Source organism: Hydractinia symbiolongicarpus, chromosome 5 (genome assembly GCF_029227915.1).
Source record: "Hydractinia symbiolongicarpus strain clone_291-10 chromosome 5, HSymV2.1, whole genome shotgun sequence".
In the NCBI taxonomy this organism is placed as follows: Eukaryota; Metazoa; Cnidaria; class Hydrozoa; order Anthoathecata; family Hydractiniidae; genus Hydractinia; species Hydractinia symbiolongicarpus.
The window spans coordinates 4160410-4172258 of NC_079879.1; positions in this window are offsets into that span (position 1 = coordinate 4160410).

The following is an 11849-nucleotide window of genomic DNA, read 5'->3' on the forward strand; positions in this document are numbered from 1 at the left end:
ATAAACATGTAAAAACCTGTAAACCGACAATTACGTAGTAGCACCTAATTTTACAATTCAACTTACTAAAGACTGGATCGAATCTGTAGTATATTATTCTGGTAGGCCAGAGTCTCTCGTAGATTCCTGGATGTGTTATATTTTCATAACCTAGTACTATCAATCTCTTTGACAACACGCTTATGCTTGCAGTCGTTTTGTCTAGAAAAGAGCAAGAAAATTAATACAAAAAAGTGCACGGGACACAATCAAGAAATAGAGTAATTTGCAATTACATTCCTTATCCCAAAAATGATAAATGAACTTAAAGGGGAGGCGAACTCCGCACGGCACGGCTGCGGAATAAAATTTTATGATGACTGTGTTGATTTTAAAGACCAAAGCGACTGGAATAGTCAGCTCTATAATAAATCAATTTATGTTTCACCTATTCCAACAAAAAACGTCCTATATTGTTTTATATTGAAAATATTCGTAGGGTTATAAAAATTTGATTTTTTTACATAAAAACGGTAAATTTTCACCTACAAATTTGCAGAACGAGAAAATATAAAACAGTCTGTTTTTAACAGACTGTTTTATATTTAATTAGTTTTGTCTTTGTGAGTGCTGAATTTTTGTACTTCAGTATTTTTACACATTTGGCGCAAAACAAATTTCATCGTTCGAAGCTTGTAGTATTTAGTGGTTAAGAGACTCAAAACATGAAAAAAAATATTCTTGTTGGTCATGATAGATATTTCTTAAGTTCAGAGAAGTTTAAACGAAGGTTTTGAAATACTTTTATTATTATAGTACGTAAAATGTTCTTGGTTACCTTAAACTGAAAATCTTATTTTTGATGTTGAATGGTAAGTACATCCAAAACCTACTTATTTCATCCCATACAGCCATGAAAATTCTGTACAAATGTTGTTAGGAAGATATATAGATACTTTGTTATGAATTTGTTATTATAGTAGTTACCTTAGTAGATTTTAGGATTTATAAATCTATAAATTTTTTTCTCTCGCTTAAAAATTTTTTTCTGGATGCCACAAAATAGTTTTTTATTCGCCTCTCCTTTAAGGTGAGTCCTTTTAAAGTCGTAGAGAAGTGTCGCTAATACAAGATGGACATAGATTATCCACTTCTGCCTACAAACTTTTTACAAACGATTACTCTTTCACGTATAACTATCTATGTGAACATAAAGAGAACTAACAATTACATCATTCAACACGATCAAACAACTTTTGTTTGTCTCATTGAGTTAAACTTGCATTAGCTGAGGTGTTGGCCAATACGGCGTTCATTTATAAATAAACAAAAATAAGAATCGCTCCACAGATGTCATCATGCCTTAATGAGTAGTTATCATTTTGCTAATTGCAAGGGAAGTGACAATGGTTATATTGATTACCGAGTAGTTGTTGTATGTTGTTATTTCCTATTTCCCTAAATTTATCACCCGCCCGATCATGCAATATTACACCATAAGATCATAATAATTTTTGTAATGTTTTCTTTTCTAAATTTTTGTGTCTTGCAATGTTATTAAAGCTCCAAAATGTACAGAATGAACAATTAATTCCGAGATATATCACACCCAGATCTTGGTGTAGGTCACAGGAGCTAAAGCAAAACATGTGAAGACGAAGAGAAAGGCAATGGCACGAATATTTTAAAATTTACGAACAGGACACTTTTATTGCACTGAATTTTGCTGCACGCGCAAAGGTTTTACACATTTGTTACTTATACAAAAATATCACTGGGCAAGAAAAGGGCAACTTCGACTTTGTTTGATGTTGTTCTTAAACAGGGAGCTTAGCTAACCGACAGGTACATTTAGGATCAAGCTATTATTTTTTAGTTCTAGGTAAAATGAGTCAAGTTTAACCTTATTTATACCGGCAGTGTGCACAATGTACACGGACCAAATCTATTTAGCCGCCATTTCCGAAATTTTCACCGTAGCGTGTTGAAAATTTATGACTTTTTTTGGCGTACCGCGCGATCACATCGGTCAGTCTGTCGGTCGAGCGTAATTCGATGTTTTTTTGTTTGAAACAGATCAGATTATATACTTCATAAAATCACATTTAGCAGTACATAAACTAACTAATAAATTATTATACTATTCCTATTGTTGATGACACGTATTCTGAAATGAACATTTAGAACGACATTTTTATATTTTTTAGTACAAAGTTTCATATAAGTAAAAAAGGCAGAGAATTTCTGCGGAGGATGCAATTACAGTTTGTAGCAGATGATGATGATGATGGTAAACTTGACTTTCAAGAATTATATGCAGATGAAGAGCTTGAAAAAAATGATATGGAAATAAAAGGTTTGACTACATTTATGTTTACTTTTTCCTGCCATTGCGACAGTGTTTCTTTTATCATTTTGTTGAAAGTATTTCAATATTTTGCCCAATTTATTTTATTTAGGTGAAGACCCCGAAGGTAATATAGCATAAACAGAACAAGAGGAAGGAGAAAATGAAGGAGAGGTAGAAGAAAAGCATAGTGAAGATGACAACATGGATGACATTGTACGAATTACTCGTGTTTGAGACATCGTCAACTAACAAACCAAAGATTAGTTCATAGTATCGATACTGCCCTTGACTTGGAGAATTATGATGTATTTGAGCTTTCTGTGGAACTCAAAAGCATTGAAGGAATATCAAAAGTGGACAGAAATAGAAACAATAACATACATTACAAATTCGATAACCGCCCAACTAACGTAAATACAAGGCGAAACAATCGAGCGAATGTTATAAGAGGTCAGCAAGGTGTTGCTCTGCTAGCCAAGGGTACCAAAGATAACAGGGAATCTTTTGAACATTTTATCACTCATGATATGATTCACAAAATTGTTAATTATACAAACATGAAAATTAAAAAGGTTAGCGCGTAACATCCGGATGATTTCGACAATAAGAAATACCCGTTTATAAAACCTACCGTTCCATCTGAACTTAGTGCACTTGTGCGGCTGTTTTTATATAGAGGGCTTTATACGCTCAATACAATTAGTATTGATAAATTGTTTTTTAACGACTATGGTCCACCAAAATTTAGTGCAACTATGTCACGTAATCGTTTTGCATTTCTTTTGTCAAACCTTCAATTTGGCGACCAAACAACTCGGGATGACAGATGGAAGAAAGATTGTTTTCTGCCATACGAGAACTTTTCGAGGACTTCAATTATCGTTGCTTGCAATTTCTTATACCGGGTGATTATCTTTCTTTAGATGAAACATTGTACCCAATGGGGACATAGATAGGTTTCAAACAGAACAACCCAAACAAGCCAGCTTAATATGCCATACTATTCATGTCCATAAATGCAGACCGATTGAAGAAGATGGTGGATATTTCGTACAAGGTACAGAAGAAATTGCGAAATATTAGATTGGAAGATTGGAAAGCATGACGGTACTAGCTGGACAAAATATCTCATTTGACCGTTTATACACGTCAATGTCGTTATCACTCTGATTGTACGGTAAACACATTACAAGTATCGGAACGATGCAATTAACAGAATAGGAATTCCACCAGTAATAAAATGTATGTAAGACCTACAACCATTATCATCAGATTTTTATTGGAAACAAGATGGACCACTTTGCCTTTCGTCGTACGTAGTGAAGACAGCGACAACAAAGAAAAATGTTCTGCTCTTGTCGACACTTTCCCCGCTATTGGGAATTTTAAAAGTATGATAACCGCAATAAATTAGCCCAGTACAAACTCTATGATTTTAAAAAGGGGGCACTGATATTATCGACCAGAGAATGAGTTTCAACACATGTAAGCCAAAATCAAGGAAAAGACCCATCGTTGTATTCTCCTATATCATTGATATAGCACGTGTAAATAGTGCAACGATTCACGCACTCAATCAAAACAAAGATCCCTGCAAAGCCATTTTGCAACGCCCTGTTTCTAGTCTGATAAAAATCAATCGTGATGAGTGCAACCAGACTTTTCCTTATTGTGTGTGTGTTCTGTTTGTTTCTGTTTGTTTGTCTAATTTGCTATATTACATTAGCTTATTTAATGATATTTGTATTACTGTTTCAATTAAACCTCTGTTTTGTCAAAAATACAAGTATGAAGTAAATTTGTTTACAGAGTTTATTATAAATAAAACTTGTGCTTTCACTAGAAAAAACCTCACGAGAAATACGTTTGCAACATGTAGAATTAAAAAGATAAAAGATTAATTCAAATTTATCGCTTAGAAAATGTTTAGGTTTGAAACAAATGTGTCGTACACAGAGGGTCATAAATTCGTTTTTGTCCCATAGTCATAAATAAGCTATGCAGCAACTTCTTTTTTGTTTTCTTTGTTTATACAACTCTCGGTTTTACAGGTGAAACCTCAATTAAATTTCAATGGAGAGTAAGAACATTGAACGTCTTACAACTATGATAGATCACCAAAACTTCATCATTACATTCATTACATTATCAAAAGTTCACAGAATAATTTCAAATTGATTAGTTTCCTGCGGCCAGTCAAAAAGTTAAACATGTCCGAGGTTTGGGGCCAAATGCTTCCAGCCCAAAAAATTATAGAATGTACTTCCAAAGCAGATTTTGAAATAATCAATCTGACTTTTATGCTGTATATATACAAATTTTGAGAAAGGCATTTTTTGAGTTTCACCTGTATCTGCAACACGATTTACCTGCACTACACGTTCAACCTCTGGTGTCGCTGACGATTAATTTTTATACATCCATGGTAAATTATTCTGGAAAGTAAGAAATACACAACCCTATTTAATTTTAAGGAGTGACAATAGGTTTCATATAACTGTTAGGAACATTAGCTTTTGAAAAATAAACTACACCTTTCTTGTTATAAGTGCTCTACTGCATTTTTGACAAAATGTATACCCGGGTTAAGTACTTAACCTGGAGATTTTAGCTATAACAACAATGCATACCTAGCTGCATACTTAGCTACAATCCCGGTCAAAATATATTGGCAGTAAGCTACAAAAAGTGCAGTATAATCCTTTCCTACCCCCTCTCCCCCATTATCAATGTTTGGAAACGTGTTAGCACAGCTTTTGAACATTGATACATGGGGAAAGGGGGCTTTGTACTTATCTTGCTCCTGCTACACGTGTAAAAAGGATTTACTGCCATTATTCTTGACCGGGATTGTAGCTATATACTCAAGTTTTTGCTCTTTTATGGCAAGATTGTAAAAAAATCAAAAGGTTCATATAACTGGCTACCTTCAAAATCCCCTGAAAAATTATGGTAGCTAGCTACATGAACGTAATGTGTACAGTTATTTGTAGGTTCAACCATTATTTAAAAACAAATGTGCCTATGCAGCGCATGGTACTAAGCCAGTCAAAATCTCAAAAACAATATTGTATCAAAATGTGATTATCCACCATTATTTAGGACCTTCAATGTGTCATTTCGCTCTAAGATATTTGTCCAGAATATCGTTTTTATTGGTGTATGGATGTGTATCAAGCATCAGTGCTTGTGTAGTTTATAATAGTGGAAATTCTTCCCTATAACGGTCTTTTTAAACATCTAAGATTTTAATTTGCGCGAACGTCAACATCCGAAAATCTTACTTTAAATGATGTCTGGGTACGTCTAGCATTGTTATGGTTGTTTACTGAGTGGAATAAAGACTTCCTTTGAATTGGCCTGCCAAGGGATTTCATGCTTTACTTTAATGTAAGTTGTTTTTATTATTATATAGTACTTTTTAACAAGGCATCGATGAATCTTGCATTCTCTTCCTTGTTTAATAAGTACAAATCTAAGGCCTTATTTATATAGGTCCCTTTGGTCATTTTTATGTAATTTTACGCCAGGCTAATTATCCAAAAAATCAATTTTGTCGTTGTATAGCTTGGGTATTTAACACCAGTGCTTCCTTAGTGTAAACTATAATCTGGTTGGCATTATTTACGACTTTTACTGTGTTATTTCAAGGAAGATATTTCTTCAAAATATGTTTTTCATTGGTGTATCGATGTGTATTCAACCTCACTGCTTGTTTATTTTATAGTATACCGTCTTCCCTTAGATTGGTGGCTTGCTTTAGGACATTTAATATATCATTTCGCGGGTAGGTATTTGTCTAAAATGTCGTATCTATTCGTGTATCGATGTGTATCCAGGCTTACTTTGATTGGTTTTGTATTGATTTGTCTCACATATGCGTGCTTGTTTACGGAGTAAATCCAACACTTCTCTTTAGTTGGCCTACAAGGGATTTCATATTCAAAAATGCATGGAACGATCTGCTGATCGCCCGTTTATTTATAGAATGGAGGAAATTTTCTGTTTTGACACGCCCACTATTCATCACTTCATTTGGTACGAGAGTTTTTCAATGATACATGGATGTGTGTGACACTCGTCTTAATTTTAAAGTAGAATAAACTCTTTGTTTCGTTTCGCATGTAAGAATAGCTATTATTGTATTTGACGCGACAGCACTTTCTAAATATTATCGAGAAACGACGATAATCGGGATATTTAGAAGGTTTTTGCCTTTTTATTGTGAGTACTAGTTTGTGGCCCGTGGATAATTCCACCGGTTAATCTATCCGATATTTACTGCATTCCGTGTGTCTGGCTACTGCGATTACCATTTTGTGTGACAGACGGACAGACGTATACGGGGATTATAATATAGACTACCCGGGAGGCCCGGCGTCGAAACGCCGGGTTAAGTCACAAGTTACTGTGAACCTGGCGTTAAACACTTATTGGAGTGCTTCATAAAAAAACTGCAAACTGTCAGGTGGAGCGCTTTAGTACAGGCATGCAGTATGCCGTGAATCGAGTGAAGCGCACACAACATTATAGTGTTTGGATTGTAATGTATTTTTTTAAATATAACTCTACTGCAACTTAAGCCGAAATAAAAACATAGTTTACAACCCTTAGTTACCCCGTCATAGCAAAAGCAATGGGTTAATATTATTTTATTTTGCAAAATAAGTTTCAGTAAATTTTAACAAATTAATCGTGACATTGGACTGACCCCTTTGTACAGGTAAACCGTGTTGCATATGCTTTTAGTCTTAACACGCTTTTTAAAAGGCTTTAACACAGCTTTGGTTTTGGTGTGTATGTTGTACGTCGTGTTTCAGGTTAACAAATCCCGGTGCTTAAATGAAATCCATTCTTTAGCCCACAAGTGTCACATGTAAATATCGGAGAAAATTGTCTTTTTGCTGACAAAGCTGCTATGATGTTTTTATGTCAAGAAAGCAGCTGATTATTTGTTACACCACAAGCTTTAACATAACCATTGAAGTGGCTAAAGCCGCGGAAGGTCGTAGAAACTTAATTTTAAATAACTTCCTTGCTCTAAAAGTTGAACTTGCTTGAATATGTAATATGGATCTTTATACGTGACAAATTTTAACAACGTTAAGAACTTACTTTTTTCTGTTGCAGGCAAAGAGACTCCAAACTTAAAGAAACAAGCCATATACCACGAAAAAAAGATATAGGAAGACATCTTGCACGCAGCCATCGTCTTTTTTATCCACACACAATTAAATTATAATTTTTGCACCGAAAGTAAGGCATGCATATACTGTGTGAACACTGAGACTCCTATCGCATTTATACCCAAAGCGTATTCTCCAATTTAACTATAGTTACGTTAAACTATGAACTCTGTACATAGGTAAAAACTCATCAGCCCTGCAGTTAAGTTTGCTATATGCATGCATGCGTGTGAACATTGAAATTTTATTGATTTCATACCCAAAGCGTATTTTTAATTTTAACTATAGTTACCTCTGTGTACCGAGGTGAAACCAAATCTTAATCAGCCGTCTTATTAAGTCTGCTATATGCATGCATGTAAGTAAGCATGTAAACAAAAAAAATTGCAAGTTTATTATAAGAAATTGTTTAGCTTTGTACTCTTTTTCAGATAATCTAATGTAACAGTAAGACACCCACTGTTTAAATTATACTGTAAAGTTTATTCGAATGATAAAATTTTCGACCCATTATTCCATAATTTAACTCACATTAAATGGGTGACAGTTGTATCATGTTAACTTGTGCAACTATACACATAATACATGTATAAATAAATAACCAATACAATTGTTATAACTTTTATGGTTGAGCGTAAATAGAAATATTTGCTTTGGTGTCATCTTTTTATGCAAGAAAACAGGAGATAATTCATAAAAACAAATTAACTGAACCAAGCTTGCCATCTTTTTCATAGTACAAATATATTACCTGCGTGTATTGTAATTGTGTATGTTGACATATTCGATGTTTGGCGCCCAGGAATAAGTAGTAATTAGTCAATAGTGGGATGTAGTTAGGTGATAACCGCTTGATAGAACAGTTCATATCATATAATATATCAGCTAATGAAAGACTTATTCTCGGACTCTCGGACTACATTAAATGGAAGCAAAAGTAATTTTCTTAAATTTAATCAATAAAAATTTTCTGCGAAATTTTGATTAGCTGTTTCGCGAAGTTAACTTGTAAATCTACTCATAGTGATATTGCCAGTCAGATACATTTCGCCAACATTTTAAAGAAATCGATAAAATTTCTTGATTGGCTATTGGATGTTAAGCAGTATGCCCGAATAAGCGCCTATGTCAATTATTTCAAAGTTAATTTTCCGCCTATCGTGCGTCCTCGGAAGAAAATTGTAATTTAGCTACGAGTTTAAACGAAATAAGCATAATATTATTGAGCTTGCTGCTCAGTTAAAAAATAAGAGGGTTCTAAAATTTTGTCAGCAGCCTGTTTACTTTTATTCTGTAAAGCAATTATCAAAAGCTCATTCTTTATTTAATTATCCTATGAACTTGAAGTAATTTAAAATGCACAGGCTCAAATAGAACCTGTTCTGTGATACAGTATAATATCTAATCTTGTGCGCTGTTTATTATTTTATTTGACCTGAAGTTACATGACTGTTGTTTTTTTATGAATACAGCATTTCCAAAAAGGCTTCACATTAAATGTGTAACAGACGTATCTGTTTCCTCATAGTCAATGTGGTCTATTTTATGTACCGTTTGATCCATCATTGTTTAAAATTAGTTTTGCAAACTTTATAGAGAAACAGATAAATATCAGCATCTTAAGAGTTTCACTGGATGTGCAACAGCACATCTGTGCTAAGTTTTCCATATTGGTTCTGCAACATTGTTTAAATGGACCGAGTAGTCAACTTGACCTGCAATGTTAACCTTTTGTTGCTTAAATGAATTTTTCATCTTCCGTGCTTTAAATTGTTTCCTAGAGTAAGAGAAATTGGTTGCTGGCCTTCGTCCCTCAATAAGCTATAACTCAGATGCAGATCGATAAGTATTAAACCCGGCTTCATTATAACATTGGTTCAAGAGGTGTACAGCTTTGTCTTGTTTAATTTATTATCTGTCTGTCCCAAATCTTATGCTAGAAGTGCCGTGCATGGTTTAAAGTCGATAACTTGACTGAAAAAATTATTTAACATTTAAGGGCGTTCAAAATGGTTGCTATGGGCGTTGCTGTGGACTTAAACTGGCGGAATGTCGTGGAAAGGGAGAAATTAAGGTGTTTTATAAAACACTCTTTTTGTTGAATTCTCTATTCAATTTTATACCCTCTACGAAGTAGAAAAATACTTTTAAAATCTAGAATTTTCTGACGGTGTTTTTTCATTTAACTAGCGAGTATTTTATGTGTTTTCTACTGTAGTCTTAGATAAAAAAAAAATTGAATTAGGTAAAAACGTTAAAAATACCATTTTTGCTAAAAAGGAACTGTCTTTCCTGAAGGTTTTGGTAAAAAGATCACAGAATACGCTATAAAAATTGAACTAAATGTTTTCAATCTGTTTAGTAGGTAGCTAGACAAAGTATAGGTAAATTATAATTTCCCACAGCTCTACGACAACCCAAATGACTGGATAACGTTATATACTTAAAACGCGTTATCTTTAGTTTTTGTTTCTCAAGATTCGCTTGTGTGTGTGATTGAAACTGTGGACCCAATGCAGAATATCTTATTAGGATGGAAATAGCGTAAAGCAAGGCACAATTAAAGGTAAAACTTGTATTCAATTTTTGGGTAGTAATAATACCTGGCAAGACAAAAATTATAAAGAATATGGGTGCTGATCTACTTTTTCTTGGGGTAATTTCCGAAGTTACAAGACGGAAAAAGACTTTCTTTTTAAAATTAATGACTTTGTGAATCGTAAAGAAAGCTCCCTAAACGTAGGGAAAATGGATGCCACGGGCGTTGCTATGCTGTAATTTGACGGTTGGTTGGAAGAAAAGCCGAATTGCACCATCAAAACCAGAATTTATCGTGGCAATTATCCGTTGTCATATTCGCAGGTGAATTTAGCTACTGTCAAAATCAAATGATCATTGAGGTTTGGCTTTTTTTCTAGTTGAACCCTGTCAAACAAGCTTTTTTAAGTTGGTAGATGTATTTTATAAAAACAAAATAAAAACAAAATATTTTGCCAAACTCGGTCCCATTCGTGCATAGGAGCAGGAACTTACTTTAACTTTTCCGAGACTGAAAAGGTGTGAAAAATAAGCACATCCAGCTTTAACTCAAATTTTGGACGTTGTTGCAATTTTAAAACCGTCCGTGTAAAAGAAAGGTTAAAGTATGACTTCATGGTTTCACAGAGGAGTCATTGAGCGTGAAAACCTATGCTAAAGTCAATTCACCTATCAATGGTCTGTCCTAGTTTTAAAACATCAAACTGTTAAAGGATTTGGAATGGTAATCATCAAAGGTATGTATTTCAACAGGATAGTGGAAATGAATAAATAAATAGAGAGATAAATATTTATGTATTTTTATGTATTTAGCCATGTCTAGTTTTCAATGGCGTTCTATCTTGCAGACAATGTTTCATTCACAAAAGTTCAGAGAAAATGCCAATCACAGCCTGCCTATCCAGCCATTTTATCAGTGTTCATAATCCGGTCATCACAACATAATCAATGCAAGAAAAAAATAATCAAGTCATGTGTACATAATCCGGTCATCCTGTTTATATATAGGCCGGTTTTTGCAATCTGGGCAGAACATGTTCAACAAGCTGCAAAGTTTTTTAAAGCAAAAAAAAATATTTGGTTGTGTTATGATAATTATTTAACTGGCCTAAACTTCAATTCTATCAACGTTTAAGATATTCTCCTCATTATGTCTGTTTTCCACACGTTAAGATAAAAATATCATCACTTTTTAGCCATGTATAAATCTGAAACAAACCGATTTCAAGATTTTACCTGCAAACATAGATTTAAAGGCATCATCCTGCTAAAGCCAGCTAGCTGTACAGCCTTATTTATTCTTATTCTTTTAAAGTTTGGTATATTATTTTTTTTTTTTATGTTGGAGTTGTGGCTCACTAGGTAGCTCTAGCTAAATTAAAAGTAGCCAAATGCAATTTGATCATCTACAACAAAATTCTTAATCGATATTTCTTATACTAAATGCAGTTAGTAGGTAACGACACTTTTCATTACTGTCATGAAAACTTACTTCGCAAAATAAAATTGCTGGAGGATTTTTTGAGCTGGACAAGGTAACGACGGGCCATTTCCCTTGTTTTTATATAAACCAAAGTTGCAATAAATTTTTTTTGGAAAAGGGCATTATGCCTATAGCTAGACATGTGCAAGACCGTTAACCTGTACTAAGCGCTCAGCCCGTTGTTAGCGACAGGTTGTTTTCTCTTTTTGTTTAAATTGAAGCTGCGATAAGTTTTTTGGAAAAGAGTATGACACTTTTGTGGATACGCAACATGGTTTACTTGTACGTAGTAAGCGTTTAACCAAGTGTTAAC